This window comes from Rhinopithecus roxellana, chromosome 11 (assembly GCF_007565055.1).
Source record: "Rhinopithecus roxellana isolate Shanxi Qingling chromosome 11, ASM756505v1, whole genome shotgun sequence".
Taxonomy (NCBI): Eukaryota; Metazoa; Chordata; class Mammalia; order Primates; family Cercopithecidae; genus Rhinopithecus; species Rhinopithecus roxellana.
The window spans coordinates 17,302,091-17,322,590 of NC_044559.1; the positions used below are offsets into that span (position 1 = coordinate 17,302,091).

The 20,500-nt window shown below is 36.5% G+C and overlaps 1 long non-coding RNA gene across 1 annotated transcript in view; it reads left to right on the forward strand.

Moving 5' to 3' along the window:
- Positions 1–9,684: 9,684 nt before the first annotated feature.
- Positions 9,685–20,500, forward strand: part of LOC104655541 — a 198,056-nt gene continuing 187,240 nt past the window's right edge. The window contains exon 1 of the long non-coding RNA XR_746990.2: positions 9,685–9,795. This is a non-coding gene — a long non-coding RNA (uncharacterized LOC104655541). The remainder of the gene's footprint in view (positions 9,796–20,500) is intronic.

Genomic DNA, 20,500 nt, shown 5'->3' on the forward strand with positions numbered 1-20,500 from the left:
ACTCGGTCTCAAAAAAAAAGAATAATCTAGAGTAGAGTAGAAGTGAGAAAATGAATCAAAAAAGAGGGCTTTTTCAACATAAACTGGTGATCAGCATTCAATATTTTTGAGCTGGCTGTGCATCTGGACATAGATTCAGCCATAGGAACATCCCTTTGACAAGGTGAATCAGATGCTGTAGAATGAGTAACAAGAGTTATTATTGAAGGTCCCATTTTTTGTCAGAAATGCCACTCAATGGATGTTGAAAGAACTACGATAGTCGCACAAGATATCTTCTAACCACGAAACCAAAATTTGAGGTGTGTTTCTTTTTAAAGAAAGACTTGAGATGTGATAGATCATTTCTTTTAACCTATTTCATTCTCATGACTTTATGTCTCATGACACATTGTCTCTCATGGTGAGAGAGAGAAAACAGAAGAAGAAATTGAAAGAGCCAAGGGAGGGGAGGGTAAACAGAAGTACTGTGAGTCGTAAAAAAGCATGAGAACTGGCTGGGCACGGGGCTCACACCTGTAATCCCAGCACTTTGGGAGGCCGAGGCGGCTGGATCACGAGGTCAGGGTTCGAGACCAGCCTGACCAACATGGTGAAACCCTGTCTCTACTAAAAATACAAAAATTAGCTGGGTGTGGTGGCGGACGTCTATAATCCCAGCTACTCAGGAGGCTGAGGCAGGAGAATTGCTTGAACCCGGGAGGCAGAGGTTGCAGTGAGCCGAGATCGTGCCACCATACACTCCAGCCTGGGCGACAGAGTGAGACTCTAAAAAAAAAAAAAAAAAAAAAAAAAAAGCATGAGAACTTGAGCATCAGTGCTCCAGGAAAAATTAGGTTGAAAAAACTGACTTAAAAGGGAAAAAAGAAAAAGAGGTGCCTCAAAATGGCCACTCATGGTCTATGGATGTGATAATTTGTAAACTGGGAAAAAATGTTACTATTTAGTCACCTACCATAAACTTCCTCAAAGTGAGAACTATAGCTGAAAAGCTGAAGTCACTGTCTCACTGTTGATAGCATGCATCTCTGCTCTCAGTTGGTCCTGTTTGGAAGTACTCTTTCTTTGTTTTTACTGTCTCCCAAATTATTATAACTAATCATCTACCCTTCCACAATTTTTACTATTGTGAAAGAAGTTTAATTCAGTGGTGAAGTACATCAGTCATATACAGTTGGGTAGGCTAACCAGCCACTTATAAAGTCAGTGACTTTCAGTCATCTCTTAATCCTTCTCTGAAAGTGTATCTTTAAAATATGGCAAATAGGAGTAATTACAGTATATCAAGAATAATATGATTAACTTAAATAATATATGTAAATTTCTTAGTATGGTTATTGTTAAATTTTCAAGAAATGTTAGTTATTATCTGTTGAAAGAATAGTGACAGGAAAGCCTTTGGGAAAATAATTTGAGAACTCTACCACATTTCAGTAGCTCCTATCATGGACCCTGCTTGAGATCTTATGTTTAGACACTACGGATCTTTTATTTTTCAATCTCATTGTCCAAATTCATGTAAACACAGTGCTTTCTACTTCCTGAACATTGGTTCGAACTAGTAAAGCTAGAGAAAATTAATTTTAGCAATATGAGAAGATAAAATTATTAGTAAACAGCTTTGAAAACCTGAAAAGAGAGCTATTTCTTGTATTACACACAAAATCTGTATTTGACAGAGGCCCCTTTATCTTTAGGGGCTTTTTCCCAACTATACAGATTCATCATGCCATATGTTTTAGGAGTGTGTCTGAGAGCACTTCACACTGGCTCGAGAAACCTGAAGAGAAACTTAAACAGTCTTGGCATGGAAGAAGATAAATCCACATTCAATAGCCATAGTCATGGATAAGCAAAGGATTTGAGGATAGTCAACTTTCTATGAGGGGGAGAGGGAAGAAAGCATGCTGTACTGGAAATGACTTTGTAACTACCAGTAATCCTGGGTTAGCATTCCAAACTTGTCTTCTACTAGCTACTTAGCATTAAGCTTATTTCGATCTCTCTGAGCATCCATCCGTCCATCTGTAAAATGTAAATATTAATATCTACCTCATGGTTATTATAAGGATTAATAAGAATGTTTTTTAAAGCATAAGCATCATGAAGAGGTGAGAGAGTTCTAGAAGGATGTCCACAATGACATTATGTGTCAATCGTATGCCTCCCATTGACTTTGACTGCAAAAGCTGAGTGTAAGCAATGTTACTGAACAATATACTCAAGCCTAAGAAAATAACTGGATCCTGGGGAAAAACTTATTCTTTTCAGCATTTTTACACTTAGCCTCTCTTTATTCTCATCCGTAATCTGCCCTGCTTCCCAACTTTCCAAATGAAATTTTACTGCTGCCTCTAAATTCTAAAACATATATATTGCCAGTTTAGACAGGTTCAGAAATGTACAGACTTGCTCCATAAAAATATCATATGGATTTCAGAAATCCTATATGAGAAAAGTTTATTAACTTAAATTCAGTGTCTGTCTGTGGTCCAATTAACACTAATAGGTTCGGCATAGAAACAATGACTTCTAGGATTTCAATGCTAGTATTAGGGGCCAACTGGAGGTATATAACCATTTTTAAACTATTTTAACATAATAAAGAAAAACTGAATATAGGGATATATGCTGGAGATAATCATTATCAAGAAGTCACCAAGTGCTGTTTTCCTCCACATTTATAAGGGCATAGTAATAGGGACCTTTCCATCATTTATTCCATATTTTCATTGCAAACCTGAAAATACCCAATTATTAATTTAGAGTAAGAATTTATCTCAAAGATCATAGTAATATAATACTTTTTCTTCTCCTTATATTCACATTAAGGGTCTTACCCAAAGGTTATGCCCTGAAATCCAGTTACCTAAAATTCAATGTTATTTCTCTTTTGTTCTGTAATCTTTCATTAAGACTTTATTGATCTCCTCATAAGTGATTGAAGAAATGGGATAATATTTATCCACATATTAAAAGAGAAATGCCATTTCTCATTCTCTATGTTCTTCCCTTCACCACCCAAAGGTAAACTTTTTAATCAGTTTTACTTCATCACCTAAATATTATATAAATATCTAACTATTATTTGAGATTTTGCATTGACAAATTTTGAAAAATGAGCTAAATTTATGTTTCTACAAATCATGTAGCTGGCATAATACAGATGAGTATTCACAAGATTGAATAACCTTAGCAGATGCTACAGGAGACTTGAGTCATTTTTTTGTTCTCCCCTAACCCAAATTTGTCTTCTTGACTCCATCGAGTCAGTTCCTTCTGAATCTCATGTGCAGGCTATTATCCATTAATTGTGATCCTGGTAGGCTGAATAATAGCTCCCCAACACATCCATGTTCTAATCGCTGGAATCTGTGAACGTTTTCCTTATATGGAAAAAGAAGTGTTACAGTTGTAAGCAAAATAAAGGTTTTGAGATAAGGAGATTTTCCTGGATTATATGAGTGCATCCTAAATATAATCACAAGTGTCTTTATAAGAGAGGTAGAGAGAGATTTGTGTACAGAACAGAGAGTAAGATTTAAGACAATAGAGGCATGAAGTTGAAGTAGTTTGACCACAAGCAAAGGCATGTCAGCCAACACAGGAAGCTGGAAGAGACCAGAAATTAATTCTCCCTTGCAGCTTCCAGAGATAACAGTTCTGTGGAAACCTTGATTTTTAGTATCATAAGGTTAATTTTGAACTTCTTTTCTCTGCAACTGCAAGCAAATAGATTTCTGTTATTGTAATCTAAAAAAATTGCGGTAATTTGTTACAGTAGCAATAGTAAACAAACATGCTGCTGGTCTGGATTTGTGTTTAGAATAATTCTAAGGGTTTTCCAAAACCCAGAAATAATTTGCAAATTTATTGGTTTTAATTGTCATAGATTAGGAAGAAGTGTAACAGTATTTTTCCCATCTATGTTTAATTTCTGCATATTTCAAGTGATACTGTGGGATGGACAAAATTTTTAATGATTATATAGATTAGATGTCAAAAAATCTGAAAACTCCTGTTACCATGCTGTCATTTACTACATAAATAGTAGACCCTTGACATTCTGGAGAGATATATTCAGACATTTCTGCAAACCACTAGTCTTGGTATTGTTGCTAAAAGTTTGCTAAGCACTGTTTCTGTTCCATGCATTTTTTTTTTTTTTTTTTTTTTTGAGACAGAGTCTTGCTCTGTCGCCCAGGCTGGAGTGCAGTGGCACAATCTCGGCTCACTGCAAGCTCCACCTCCCGGGTTTAGGCCATTCTCCTGCCTCAGCCTCCCGAGTAGCTGGAACTACAGGCGCAGGCCACCAGGCCCGGCTAATATTTTGTATTTTTAGTAGAGACAGTTTCACCATGTTAGCCAGAATGGTCTCGATCTCCTGACCTTGTGATCCACCCGCCTCGGCCTTCCAAAGTACTGGGATTACAAATGTGAGCCACCGCGCCCAGGCTCCATCCACTGTTCTAAATACCTTAAACAAATGCTTTCTCTTTTTCATCCTCACAGCAGTCCCATGACTTAAGTTCAGTAATTATAACCCTGTGAGCCTGAGAAAACGGAGGCTTAGAAGAATTAAGTAATGTGCTGAACCACACAACTAGTAAATGGAACTGGCATTCAAGCACAGGCAGTTGTACACCACAAGTCTTAACCTCTGTGTTGCAGAGTCTCCAACGTGTAGGGAACCTAAAAATAATTGAGACAAGACGGAAGGGCCACTGAGTAGGCACAATCATAAGCTGCCTAACTTGCTCTTTTATGCCAGTCTCACAGTTACCTTTATTCAATTTATTCAATTTACCTACGTTCAATTCAATGTAGCACTCTGCATACACTGTCTTATTTAATCTTCACAACAATCTTATAGCTTAGCTGTGATTTTTACTAAATCTTTACTTTTAGGGTATTTAGAAAATATTTTAAAACTCTGAAATCGTAAACATCAATGGACTATCATAGCACAAGTATCTTTTATTAGTACATTTACAATTAGATTAACTCTTGACAACGTAACAGTAGAAACTAGTAGGCAAGATTATTATCATTTCCAATGATAGAAAATGTTAGTAAAATTTTTTAAAAAACGGTTCAAGGTACATGGAATGTGAATGTATGTGGTAAAGCTGTATTTATCTTCCCTTATGCTCAAATAACATCCTGTTCCACTTCACTGTACCTAACTTATATTTACAATATATTATGTAGTTAATTTTTCTTTTGTACATTATTTGTTATTTATTTTAAAGGCTTATATTATCAAATGAAGGAAATGCCATGTCAATTTGAAAAAGCCAAGCAAAGAGTCTCCCTTCTTCCCAGAGCTGGACTCATGGGGCAGCACCAGGGGCTTGGTCATGTCATTCTCAGTGTAGAAAAACATTGATATATTTGTAAAATATCTAACTGCTCCTCTGGCAAAAATGTAGGATGATACAGAACCTAGAAAAGAAAGAAGGAGGAATGCTTCAGGGAAATTAATATTTTACTTTAAGGTTTAAATTATCTTTGCATTAATAGAGTTGTTTGATTCATAATTCACATATTGAACTCAGTCAGCTTTGAATTTGTAATTGGATGTGGGCCAGCATGATTTCTTTATTGCTATGTTATAAGAGATTTAAACATTAGCATTTGTTTGTTTATTGTGTTCTTTTTTTTCTTATTTTTGCATTTTCTCTTTTTTGAGAAAGAAGGCGAAATAATAAATTATAATTCAGGTCGTGGGTTTTTAATCCTATTTCATCATTTTTTAGTTTTATAATCTGAGATGATTGATATAGCTTCTCTGCCTCATTAACAACAAAAAGAATGGGGAAAAAACACTGTCCCTGTCTACATGAGGGAGGGGTGTGTGTGTGTGTGTGTGTGTGTGTGTTGGGCACTGTAAGTATTTTACTATTACAGGTAGTCAGGCATGAGCAGGGCAACAGAGGGCTCTTCCCCCCACCCACTAGAAATGTCAGGTGATGGTTTGGCGGTTATATCATTGCCTCTCTAGAGGTGATAAATTGGCAGCCTGTACCGTGGAGAGGTCATTTCCTGATGGTCCACACCTATTAACATCAAAATATTAATTGAATGTACACCCCAGGAAGAACCAACTTCCTAGGCGTGAACATGAAGAGACAAAAGTGGTGAAGTATGATCTTCTGGGTACATCCCTCTGGAAAAAGGGAAGAAAGCCTCAGATTGGAAGCATATCACTCCCTAAACACACTGCAGGTGCTCCATTCCCAAGGGTAAGGAGAACACTGCACAAGAGGAAAGCGCACCCTAAAGGAAGAATCGTGGGAAAGAGGTGCACCTATAAAAGTCCTAGGATCACGGTTCAGTGGGGCACTTGAACATCTCTCTCTTTAACCTTCATGAACCCTCTTGGATCTCTTCCAAGTGAACTTTCCTTTCTTTTCTGCTCTAAGGCCTTTTAAACAAACTTCCACTCCTGCTGTGGAACTCGCCTCAGTCTCTTTTTCTGCTTTATGCCCCTCAGTCAAATTCTTTCTTCTGAAGAGGCAAAAATTCAAGTTGCTGCCGATGCGTAGGGATTCGCAGCCAGTAACTCGACATAACTCCGATCTCTTCCACCGGTAACATTATGAGATGATGAAGTGATTTATTTCTGTTCTGAACTCACATAAAACATGTTTTTCTTTATCTTTCTTGCCATAGACAGAGTCTGTCACTTTGTCTTATTTTTTCTCTATGACTGCAGTGTTTCTTCAGGGTAAGATGGTCTTCTGCCATTGTAGCGGTGCTTATCCCAAAGTACGTGCTTGATTAATGTACTGGGAAAGAAGAGGGGACAAGAAAAAGACAAAGATAGCATATTTATTGATTGATTCATTTCTTCAGTGCAACATTTCATATGTATTAATATTCATATAAATTTATAGTCACACATGTGAAAAGGCCATGTCATGTAACAGCTACATAGCCTTGTGATTTTCAGCTGGTAACTTAGCATGATTTGGGCTTCATCCTTTGCATAGTAAGCGTGTTGGTTTTATGACTCAACTTCTGAGTCTGTTCTTCAGTGTGTAGCTTCCAGTAAGTGACTTTCAAAGGATGAATCTAGGAAAATTTAGGTGGTAGAGTCCACCAATTGATCAAAAGTGATGGAAAGGCAAGTTTGGAGGTGACAGGCCTTTTCTCAGCGGCTCTGTAAGCATTTTTATTTTGCTAACAACATAGAGAATATGACAGGCAGAATATTGTCCCCACCACAAAACTGTTCATGTCTTAATCTTGGAACTTATAAGTATGTTACTTTACATGACAAAAAAAAAGGCTTTGAAGATGTAATTAAATTAAAGATTTTGAGATAGGGAGATTGTTGCAGCTTAGCTGGTATGCCCAATGTAATCATAGGGTCCTTATAAGAGGTAGGGGTCAGAATTAGCAAAGGAAATGTGAAAGCAGAAATGGAGGTCAGAGTGTGAGATTGAGAACCAGGGAATATGGGTAGCCTGTCGAAGTTAGAAAGGCCAAGGAACCAATTCTACCTTAGAACCCCCAGACAGAGCACAACCCTGCTCACACCATCAATTTACACTGTAAGACCTGTTTTGACTTTCTCACTTCCAGAACTGATCCTAAATTGTTGATCTTCGTTTCTTTCTATTAGACTGTGTATTTCCTGAGGGCAGTATTCTTATGTGGTTAATCATTACATCCTCCTCAACATCCAGGACAATGCTAAACAAAAGGAGAGGATTCAATAAATAGCAAAAGAACATATATCAATAAATCCCCCCAACTCCTGCCCAGGGAATTGATATAGTCACAGTCATGGATGTTTTCGAGTAGATGGATAGGGTCAGAGAAACAGGTTGGCCAATGGAGAGTATGAGTATGAGTTTGAAGTGGCTAGCAATAAATCCTTAGTAATCAGTTAAAGCATACAACAATAACAGCTTGGCATGAATCCTAAACATATAATGTGAATATTCCTTAGAAGATATATCGTTGAGTAAACTCATTCTAAAGGAACTGGTTAGTTAGGATGTTGGTTCATAATAAAAAAGAAGAAAAACTGCTTTTAGCAAGAGGTAATAAAAGCTGAAGTAACATTTACTGAGCACTTTATGAGACATTTAACTACAATTAATAGAAAATACTAATTGGAGAGTGAAATTACATCTTTAAAAAGTTAAATGATTTGAGAGGGGATATTTATTTGAAAAATCACTTGGGAGCTCTAATTCAATCTATAGAATTAACAAAAGCTACATATTCTTTTTGTACTCCATATTTCTAGAAATGTTGGAGGACTTTCAATGGATGAGAAACTGTGGATCATCTGAAAAGATAAAATCAAAACAGAATGCATTGATGAAGACAATTCCGATCACAGCATGCACAGAGCAGAGTTGTAATAGATTGGGTAACTTCATCAAGACGTCTCCATGACTGAAGGTTGTGGATTCTGAATGTAGGAAAAAGTGCAGGGACTTTGACATCTTTAAGCCTTTGAGGTCTATCCTGTTCCAGTTATCACTATGAACTTTGTTTTATTGGCCCTCTAGCCTTCTTTTCTCCTGCTTCTCTCTTGAGCCCACTCAATTTAACCTTCTTATATATTGGACCTATGTCTCCCATCCCATCTTGGAAGTTTTCCTATGGGCATTTAATCCCTTCAATACCCCCCACCACCACAAGAAGGGAGGAAGGAAGGAAGGAAGGAAGGAAGGAAGGAAGGAAGGAAGGAAGGAAGGAAGGAAGGAGGGAAGGAAGGAAGGAAGGAAGGAAGGAAGGAAAGAAAGAGAAGGAGAAGGGAAAGGGGAAGGGAAAAGGGAAGGGAAAGGGGAGGGCAGGAAAGAAAATAAAGAGACTTTTTATCTTTCAATAATTTGGTATTACTATATTTTAATGATACCTAATGATTTTAGTTTTATACTAAAACCAGTGAACCAAGCATCAGTAGACCAAGTAGGACTCAAGAATGAGAATATCTTATAGGTGAATACATGCTTTAGAAAATCAAGCATATGAAAACCAGATTTTACCATAGTAAAGTATTAGATGATAAAACTCAAACTTTCAAAACAATCTTTGTGTTGAGATTAAACAAAGAAGCCCTTTAAGTGGCAGTCTTTTCACTATACATGTTTGTTTATAGGTCATTCACTAGAAAAATACATGGAGGAGATGGAAAGGATTTAGAACTAAAATAAAATGGTACTGTGTACTGAAATCTAGCCAAAAGAATGATGTCATATTGCTGAAATGTCTAATAAACTTTGGAAGAAGCAAATGCTTTTAATTATTAAAAACTAGCATCAGGACACTCAAAAGTGGAAAATGAAAACATGCAAACAAATAAATGCTCTTAATGCCAGAAGTATAATAAAACTATGTTTTGTAATAAAACTTAAAAAGTCCAAGATAACATTTATCCTCATGCATAGTTTGACTTAGGAGTCAAATGATATCATTCATGAAATTTATCTCCAGTCTTCTTCTCTCATTATTTGTGCTGGCTTCATTCTCAGATAGGTTCTATGCAGTATTAAATCCAGGAAAAAAAGAAGAAAAATTACAATTTAAAAAAATCTTTCTCTTTTCTGATCAATCTCTCCTCTGACTGGTTCAAATCAGCCCCAATGTGATTTCATAACTACCCTCACCTCAATGTTTATAATCAAGGGAATGAAATGTGTTTCTTGGCTTGGGCTTAAGTCTTATGCCCATCTCTGGAAATGGAGTGGGATCAGCCCCATTGAAAGAACACAGCCTGAGGGCAGGAAGTTATTGAACCCAAGAGAGAAATTAAAGTACTTTTCATGAAAGGTAGGAGAAATATATATAGGGTGATTTAAGAAAACTGCATTTCCAGTGTGCAAATTGTGTACACGAATATCCCGTGTAGTTGTGATGCTTAGACCAATATTTTGGATAAAGTCTGGTAGTACCTTTCACTCCCAATAGAAATGAGGCCTTACTATAAGAAGTAGGCAGAGAACAGCAACCGGAAGTCTCTCCCATGTAAGCCTTGCTTCCACTTGCCACTGCGAATTCAAGCAACTTCAGCAGATAAATCTATATGAGTGCCCACACACCATACTCAAATAACACCTCACCACTAACTACAGCTGCAGAACAGTGTTAATGAGCAATACTGATCTAGTCAGGGGATGGAAAGAGAAAGAATAAAAACATTATTTCTTCGATTTTACAAACCAGAAAAAAAACACATCTTCATCATATGTAGATCTTCCAAGCTATCCAGGATTTACCAAAAAACAAACAAACACACAAAAACAACAAAAAATCTATTAAATCCAATACAAAATACTGAGAAAAATATAATTCTCTATTTTAGATTTAAATAAAATGAATATGATTTCCAGTTTCCATTTCAACAATATTTTACAATGCTAAGTTTTGTAGGTTGATCCTCATACACATACAAATTTCTTCAGACATGATCCTTTGGTTTCCAGAGTGGAGAGGTAGCCCTTTGGGTTCCAGACAGAAAGACAAGCAGAGGTGGGTGTGTCTCTGCCTTTAGTCTGTTCATCATTTTCCACTTTGTCCTGCTCTTTGTGGAGGTTTTGGTTGCCATCTCAGGGCCTTCACTCTGTCTTGCCTCAGCTTCACATCACTTTAAGCCCAAAGCGGAACTGGTCTGCTTTGGAGGAGGAGTCTTTGAAGGTCAAATATCTCAGCCAGTTTCACACTGGGTACCCCATAAACTGGATCTAGAAATTCCCATCAATACAGGATACTACAATGCAACATAGAAAGTATTCCTGCCATTACTACTTTTGGAAACAGTGTACATATTTGCAGTTTCTTTATCTTCGTTCATTTATGTCTTTTTCCATCATCACTAAACAACATACTGTTAGCATCTCCTATTTATCCACATTGTCCCTCCGTATATGGAAAATTCTGTCTTTTTCTGTCCTTTCTTTAAAATTTTGACTATATTTAAAGGTCTGTCTTAAATCGTGTCACCTCCTTTACCCCTTTTCATATTATTCTGGTTCACTGTTAGTTCTTCATCACAGAATTCATATGACACTTATCATCTGCATTACCCACTGTACTCATTAGCTTCTGGTTTTATTGTACGCAAGGAGTTGAAGAGCACTGTACACTCCTAGGTTGGTCCTATAACTTCAAAGTCTCCATGATACCTCCTACATTATAAGATGTGTTGCTGAAGTAATTCCAATAGTTTGCATACATTTCAAACAATTCTCAAACTGTCATACTACTCTAAATATTCATTGATTGAGCAAATTTCTCAGGAAATCTCATAGTTCTCTGTGCATCAGTGACATCAGACATGCATGTGTTACAAAGGCAGATTCCTGTGTCTTCCCTCCAGAGATTGCAAAGATTGTTTCGGTATGAACTTGAAAGGTTTCTTTTATTCTCTCCTTTTCTCTAATTCATTTTCTTGTTTATTTTTTTGCATGTTATTTTTGTAGTTTTTATAATTGACAATAAGTAATTCTGAGGCAGGTAAGCCAAGGACCAAACTTTGAGGAATGTTGTCATGCAAGCTTCAGATACTTTCATTTACGAGGTTCCAGAGGCTTAGGGAATACTGTCTGAAAAAGCATGTCTGAGCCCTCAGTCTGAGTTTTCTTATGTGCTATTTGGTCACACAATTAGCAAAGGCATTGTAAGATTCAGAGCAAATGCCTGAAAGTGGAGAAAGAAGGGAGAAAATTGAGAATGTGAAGCCTGGTTGCGTCTAGACATTGAATTGAGTGGTCTGGATTTGGGATTCAGATAAATTTTACAAATCATTGGTTCAACAGAGGTAAAATCATCCACTTAGGTGTCCAATGAATTGTGAAAAACTCTTCGAAGCATTTGTAAAGGAGAGCAGCTGCACTTCCATAGCCATTGATTGACCTAGTGAAGCAGAAAATTTGATTATTCTCTTTTTTTTAAGTCTTTAACAGTCATGGCTAATTAGACATAAAACCATCTACAGTAGTCCTATTCAGGATCAAACTGAATACATGACTCAGTGAGCCACTGCCCACACAGGGCAATCTTCAGTTTCCCCATATAAAAATCTCTGAGGGTGGCTTTTGTTAGCACAGAATGTCAAAAATGTTCAGTCACTCATAAAGTGCTTGGTTATGAGACCTTTCAGACTCTTCCCACCTCATGAATCTTTTACAATTACATAGCAGCTGAGACTAGGGACTAGGGTGACACATAAGAGATGGTGAGTGTAAAAAAGTGACATGATGGGAAAATCTCTGCCTGGAAGTCAGGAGACCTGGTGCTAGTTCCCAGCCTGCCAGAAATCTCAGTCATGAACACTGGGCACTTGGCTAAAAGTTTCACTCAGTTTATTTACTTTTTCCCCCCAAAATGCTGTCATATTCATTTTGCAAATTAAGAAACCATGTCTCAGTAAGTTCAAGAGACTTTCCCAGTGCTACATAGTTACTCAGTGATAAAAGTGAAAGTTGAATCCAGACTGTTTAACTCCAAAGCCTCCTCTGAATCCTCATGTTTGTCTGCCATCACTTGAACCACATGATAAACGTAGGTAACTTAATCTGTAGGTGTGCAATCGTGTATATGTCTATGTAAATGTTTTTGTGTGTGTATACATTCCCGTTCTGTATTGCCTTACTTGTATTATAGGAGATACTGAATTTTTTGTAAAAGTGTATGATACCAACGTTGGCTTGCAAAGATAAATGTCAGACAGGTGTATGGGAGTCAGACAGGGTGTATGGGCAGAGTTATCTGACATAAAAATAATAGGTACCACTGAGCTATTGAGAGGAACCCAAAGCAACAGCCTTATAAATGTTACCTGGAACACAGGACTAAGATCCATAATATCTCTCAATTGTTTCTACATAGTTTTATGTGAAGCTTTCTGATTTTAAAATATTGTCTCAAAAAGAATATCCTCGTCACCAGAAAGTCTATAAGCTGCTGGCTTGATATAGCTGCATTACAAAAATGCAGTCTTATTGTTACAAAGAACCCTTGCACTAGGAGGCAGGGAATAGTATTATTTACATAAACTTGGAAAACATCACATCACCTTTGCAGGATCTTAGTTGCCTTGTGCATGAAGTGGGTCTGACAGCAGGTTGCTCTAGATGTTTTTACCTGCTCCCCAAAACCAAAGATTTAGATTTATGGCAGGGTCTAGACAAGAATATATTTGTCCCATGTGATCAAGAGAAAGAGTAATTAGAAAAAGCAATGCAAAAATTCAAAAGTAGGTCAGACATAAAAGAAAGGTATGACTTTTCTCCATCATTTTTTCCATGAATCACTGGTATTGTAGCAATAGAAATACATTTGACAAGCATTAGGTAAACAAGAGATTGTTATGTCAGGAGGGTGGCTCTAAGAAGGAAGGAGTTTACCACGATGGAGTCATTCAGACTACTGAAGTGGTTATCTCTATCTCTGCTTTTTTACTTCTTTGTACAGAAGTGGTTATTCTCTAGTTTGCTTTAATTTCAGCCTTTAAAGATTCCTTTTAGTAATTATTGCAAGACAAGTCTACTAGCTGTGGAGTGTCAGTTTTCTTTATGTGGGAGTATCTTAATTTCACTTTCATTTTTGAGGGAGTTTCACGGGAGATAAGAGTTCTTCATTGAGAGTATTTTTCTTTTATCACTATGAACGTGTCATGCAACTGCCTCCAATTGTGTCTCTCCTCTCCTCCTGGGATTTCCTGGTACAGATTGGGATACTGGCTGATTCCCTGCAGGATGCTGAGGCTCTTTAAATTTGGCTTCATTATTGTTTCTTTTTGTTCCTGGGACTGGATAGTCTTAATTGAGTTATATTCTAGTTCCCCGAGTATTAATTTCCTACCTGCTCAAATCTGCTTTAGTCCCCTCTACTGACTTTTTTATTTCCTTCCTGAATTTTCTTACTTTTTTTTTTTTTTTTTTTTAGTCGGAGTTTCGCTTTTCTGGCCCCTGCAATGGTACAGTCTCAGCTCACCGCAATAACGTCCACCTCCTGGGTTCAAGCGATTCTCCTGCCTCAGCCTCCCAAAGAAGCCGGGATTACAGGTGCCCACCACCATGCCCAGCTAATTTTTATATTGTTATTAGAGACAAAATTTCACCACGTTAGCCAGGCTGGTCTCAAATTCCTGACCTTAGGTGATCTGCCTGCCTTGGCCTTCCAAATTTTTGGGATTATAGGCGTGAGCCACTGTGCCCAGTCTCATTACTGAATTTTCAACTTCAGTATTCCTCTTCGGTACATTTTTAAAGCTTCTGTGTACATAAAGACTGTCTCTATTTGGCAAGACATCATTCTTACACTTTCCTATAGTTCCTTAGATGCGGTATCCTTTAGTTCTTTGAACCTATTTAAAATAACTGTTTGGTCTAGTAAGTCCAATGTCTATGCCTCTTCAGAAACAAAGTCTATTGACTGCTTTTGGTTTTCTGCGTATGAGCCATACTTTCTATTTTTTTTACATGTCTCATAATCTTCTGTGGAAAACTGGACATTATATTAATATATAATGCAATATGACAATTCTGGAAATCAGATTTCCCCTCACAGGATTTGTTGTTGTTGTTATTTTTTTGTTATAGATTTTCGTTTAATTACTTTTGTAATCCAAATATGAAAAATCTCTATTCTTTGTTGGGTGTGGCTACTGAGGTCTCTGTTACATTACCTTAGTTTTCAACTAATCACCTGTGGGGGATTTCCTTACATGTCTGAAACCAGTAAGTCTCCAAAATGAAATAAGGCCTGTGGTGTTATACATTTCAATTTCATAGAGGCTGGGGTATCAGGCAGCTCATCTCTGCTTACTTATTTGGTTTAATAATTTTTCCAGGATAGGAAAACAAATGTGAAAACATTTTTTTTCATGTTAAGAACACAAAATTTTTCTAAATGCAAATGGGCTCTTGATACGTAAATATTAGCCTTGCCTTGGGAATTTTTCTTCATTATCAATAAGTCAACATATAACTACTGTTGTTTCAGGCTCTTTTACCAAACAGAGGAGCTTGGCAGTGCCATCAGACGGGGTCAGTGATGCATTTGTTACATTACAGCATTATATAGACTGAAGAGAAAACAAATTATATAACATCATATATGATATGATGGCACAGTAGATATATTTCATTAGGATAAATATCAAGTATCAAACCATTACCTCTAGAGGGAAAATACTTCTGGATAGAAGATTGGAAAAATTATGTTACACAATTCTGCTTACTGAGATATTTTGAGTCGATCAACTACAGGAATTTTAAAAACATAGTGAATCAGATGGTATCTAAGACAGTGTGTGTAACTTCTTTCTTCACCATGGTCTTGGGTTATGTTGGTATTTTCTTTATGTTATAAATTGTATATAGGCTCTCTAGAGATAATAGCTTAGAATATCGACCAAAAATAGTACCTTTATGAGAAAAAGAAGAAAAAAGGGAGGAGGATTGATAAGGAGATTATTAAGATGGAGTAGAAAAAATGAAAAGGGATGCAGAGGTGGGAAGCTTACTTCAATATCAGTGTTTGTGTCTAGCATTATTATAGGCATGTAGTAAATTCTAAAATCTTTTCTGACCTGAACTGAATTGGTAATTGATTTGATAAAAAGACGTTAACCTAGCAGGAGACCCTTGAAAAGATACAGGTTTGGGAGAGGTGGAAACTGTTATGTTTAGTTTAAAGCTGTTGGCTTTGCCAAGAGTAGATATCACTGTAAATTGAAGGAAGAAAGAAAAAAATGTAAAAGAAGGTCAAAAAACTATGAATTATGAGCTGTATTTATATCAAATGATAAGCTCTGTATTCGAAGAATACGCAAAAAGATTAAAAATATGTGTTTATATACTGTGATTTTTTTTTTTTTTTTTTTTTTTTTAGAAAAGGCACTGAATGATTCAGGTGTTTAAGGTGTTCATTTTCTTCTAAATCCATCCGGATGTCTTTATTCCAAGGCTGAGGCTCCTACTTCTTTCCAATGTTCCAACAACCACATGAGGGGTTTTGTGACTGTAAATCATGTTATCTTATAGTCATTCAACCCACACAATAAAATTTGGATTTATTTTTTAGAGATAATTGCAAGAAATAAGATTTTAGTTTCAGGCCACCATTGAAGCTTTCTGTTACTTAGCCATTGAGTTGATCTCAGAGATTAGAGACTAAGTTCATAACTTCTTTCTGAAAGCTCCAGAGCAGTGAGTATTGGCCATCTTACTCACAGGCTTTATAGTCTTTATTATTTCTGTAACATAAAGTGCAGTTGCCACTTAGTGCCCAAAGCACTTGCTCTATTAAGATCTTTGTCACAATCAACCACAAGTGACATTAATTGTAATGAAACTGAGTGCCATGGATTGTCATTTTCCCATTTTCTTTTAGTAAAGAACTCACTGCTATATTCAGTGCCAAGTAAACCATCAAACCATTCCCATAAACCATGCTCACATGGTTCTGCTGCCTCGGAGGAGGCTAGTTCCAGGAATATCAAAAGAAACTAGATCCTTTAACACTGCTGCTTCTAGAGTAAGTGACAGAAACAGAAACAGTGAACAGAATGGAAAGGATCCCTTCCTTTTCTCTTCCTCCTGTCTTTGTCTTCCTTTGATGCATTTTTCTATGGCACTTAAGAGGAAGCCATCTAATGACAGAGAAGAGTTATTTGCACAGTCTCATGAAACAGAGTATGGAAAGATAAATTTGAAAGGAAAGGGAATTGCATAAGTATTGACATAGCTTCATGGGCAGCAATGAGTCATTCTTTAAAGTAAGCTTATGTGTTTCAAGTTTTGACCATATTTGTGTATAGAATTGGGATTGAATCTCTAAATGGAAACACAAGCATGAAATATATGGGGAGATATATATATATATATATATATATATATGATGTTTATATTTATATCAACATGGGTGGGGAGATAATAGAGGGGGAAATAATGTATACATAGTGCAGGCAAAAGTCAGAAATTTTTAGTTTTCCATAAACCTATCAAGAAAAATTCAGTGTGTATTTATGTGTATGTCTGTGTGTGTGTGTGTTTAAATTCTTACTGAAAGAGATTGTTTGAGCTTAAACATAGAATTAAACTTGAATACACATTTACTTAAACCAATTCTATCCCTGTTTTGGGAAAATGTATTTTATTGAGGTAAGTATAATGCACTATGATATAAGAAATCATTACAAAATACATATTAGAAATTTAAAAAACCTGTGGGAAAATTGAAGTTTACTTAAATGTATAACAAAACATCTTTCTTCTATCGAAGTGTTTATCATTTACAGTAAAACAGTATGTTGGAACTGAAATACAGTAGCCTTCCAATTTGACTCTCTATGTGTAAAAGAATAAGCCATTTTGGACCTCTCACTTGAGTGTTTTATTGCATTTCTTGTGTTGGGTCATCAAAAATATCCTGCTGGACATAATATAATTTTGTATAAACAGTAATTCCATTCTTCCTCTACAGGATGTAAATGGAATCAGACATGCTATTGCCAAACTTAAGGATTCTACATAACTCACTCATTCTAGAGTGTACACAAAATATAAAACTGAATCTTTCAGGAAGGTGTTTAAGACAGATAAATGAGAAGGAAGATGAAAGAGAAACTAGATTTTAAAGCAAAACTGTATGTTGACAGGAACACATTCTGGTTTTTAGTCTGTTTGTTTCTACAAATAATTTCACAAATTTTTGACAATAAATTTGAGGAAAAGGAGGAAGAGCCTTTGGAGTTGCCTGGTTTCGAGAGCATGGTTTCAGAAAGTGAGTCTTGGTGTGCTGAGAAATTCTGTTAGAAAATTTCAGAGCTCAATGTATTTTTTGAGATTTGGTATCCGAAGTGCATTCCAAGATTGATAAGTAAGTTCAGGGTATTCCAAAAAGAAATAAGAAAGATAGCTTACTTTATCATAGAGAATGAGTTTTTAGACTGAACATAATTTAAAAGAGGATGTTTGAAACACTGGAAATAGTGAATTTTTTTTTTTTTTTTAAGACATTGCATTTAAACCAGGGGGAGGCGGTATGAATTCCCAGATGAAAAAATGGAAAATAGTATCACTTTTACATTTGAACTGTTTGGAATGACAGAATTTTTTTTTTTTTTTTTTTTAAAAACAGAGTCAGTAAAGGCAAACCTTTTACATTGTTATCATCTTTTTGATGAAGACATCTAACATCTGTCTAAAATTTTGGCTTCTTTGCTATAAAAACCTTTGTTATTGATTATTTTTCATTCATATAGGATTGAACTTCAGTAGATTTACAGCCAGCAAAGTAGACTAGAAACAAGCTACTTGTTGATGAAGGTGAGGCTTGGCTAGTTCCTAGTTGTTTGAATTCACATTCCTTATAGGATATCTAAGGTACCCTCCTCATGTTACTTAGTGCTTCAGTGGCAGGGTTCTATATCCAACTGCATTTTTTAGGCTGATTAAGTGAAACAGCTCCACGGAGTTAAGGAAGGTAATCCACTAGAAACTTCCCCATTTATGTCTACCTGTCCTCATCCCTAAAAATATTGTGATGAAATTAACATATCTGTGTGTCATTTTACCTAACAATAATAATCTCCTATGATGGAGTTATAGGAAGATAACTATGGCCACTCTATACATTGATTTCGTATTGAGATAAAAAATCCTTATGAAAAAATGAAACTGAAATGAAAACTCCTTGGTATTTGTAAATATATATGCAATTTGCAAATACACACATGGAGTTTATCAGTATTATTATGCATGTAAAATATTTGCATATTAACTATTCATATAGTTAGGGTATTTGATTCAGATAGAGAGAGGATGTCATTTTTTGTTTTACAAAATGTTGGACTAAGAGCTTACTGTTTTCTGGAATCTGAAGTTCTTGTCACTTAGAACAAATGATAGCCATGCACAGCATTGGAGGAGACAGCTTCAGGTTGAGGAGACGCTCTTTGGGGTCCATTTTATTTATTTGATGTGCCTTTTTGTGCTTTCACTAGGTGACATGCTTTCCCCCTGCCTTTATTGAGCATCCCACTTTGAAAAAACAAACAAAAAGCAATGATGACTCTTCATAAAAATAAACAAAACATTCTCCTCTGTCTCTCCACTCTAGCTGTATTATCACCTTTACTCCCCATATCCCCAAATAAGGTTCTTGGTCAAAAAGGCTACATTGATCACCCAGAAATGTCTTTGCTCAAGAGTCAGAAAAAACACCTTGCATTGGAGCTCTTGAGAAGCTTCCCTTGCCCTTAGCCCAGAAGTATAATTCTCAAATCTTATCAGCAGAAAAGATGGCAAGTAGAATTGCCTTGGCGAATATTTTGCAATCAAAGTTTTTAAGCAAAGAAGCCTGTCAGACAATTAACTTGGAATCCATCCCAATTATAAAGCCATTACAGAAAGTAATTAGAAAAATCTAAGGCCTAGGCTTCAACCACAAATGTCTGCATAACCCATTCAGCAAGGTTTAGAGCATTTGAACTGGACTGAGTCTTAAATGCTGCTGCATCCTGGCACTAGTCTTAGGCTCTACGCATTCCCTGACCCAGAAAGCTGGTCATTATTTTCCTAAAATAACAAAATTGGCTTCCTTCTGGAGGCTGGCTCTGACATGACCCTAGCCTGTAATTTCATCTTTCCTTACTAAAGACTCAGGGTTCAGGGTGGAGCTACTGCTCAGCAATGACTGCCTGTCTGTGAGAGGACTCAACCTCTCTTTGGAGTTCTCACCCATTCCTATTATCTGTCTTCTTAGAGAGACTTCTAAACCGGTCCCAGTAAGTCCTACCTAACCTCCTGCTATTTATGGCTATTTGTAATGGCTTCTCCTTAAGTAACTTGGCTATAACCAAAAAATATGACAGCATTAAGGGATGCACTTCTCTGATTATGTTACAAAATATTGTGACATTTGTCTTGCTGCTCTCTTTATTGCCCTCTTGGCTGGTTTGTCTTGATTAAGTCAGTTGACATTTGAAGAGGACCATATAGCAAGGAACAGAAAAATAGCCTGCAACCAATATCCAGTAAGGAACTGAGGCTTTTGGTCCTAAAGACTTTGAGGTCCTGACTCAACAAACAACCACACAACTTTAGAAGTGGATCCTTCCTCAGTCATAGATCAGATGAGACCTTTAGTCAGTGCCACCTGGATGCAGTTTTGCGAGGGACCCTGAAACAGGGGACCCAGTTAAGTTATGCATAAATTTCTGACCCACAGAAACTGTGACGTAATATGTGTGTGTTTGTGTGTGTGTGTGTGTGTGTGTGTGTGTGTGTGTGTGTATGTTATCATAGCAAAATACACAAAACATAAAATTGACTACTTTAACCATGGACTTCTGTGATAGTAAGTACATTTACATTCTTGTGCAATAATATGGTTTGGCTGTGTCTCCACCCAAATCACATCTTGAGTTGTAGCTCTCAGAGTTTTCACAGGTTGTGGGAGGGATACAGTGGGAGACAATGGAATCACGGGGGTGGTTTCCCCCTTACTGTTCTTGTGGTAGTGAATA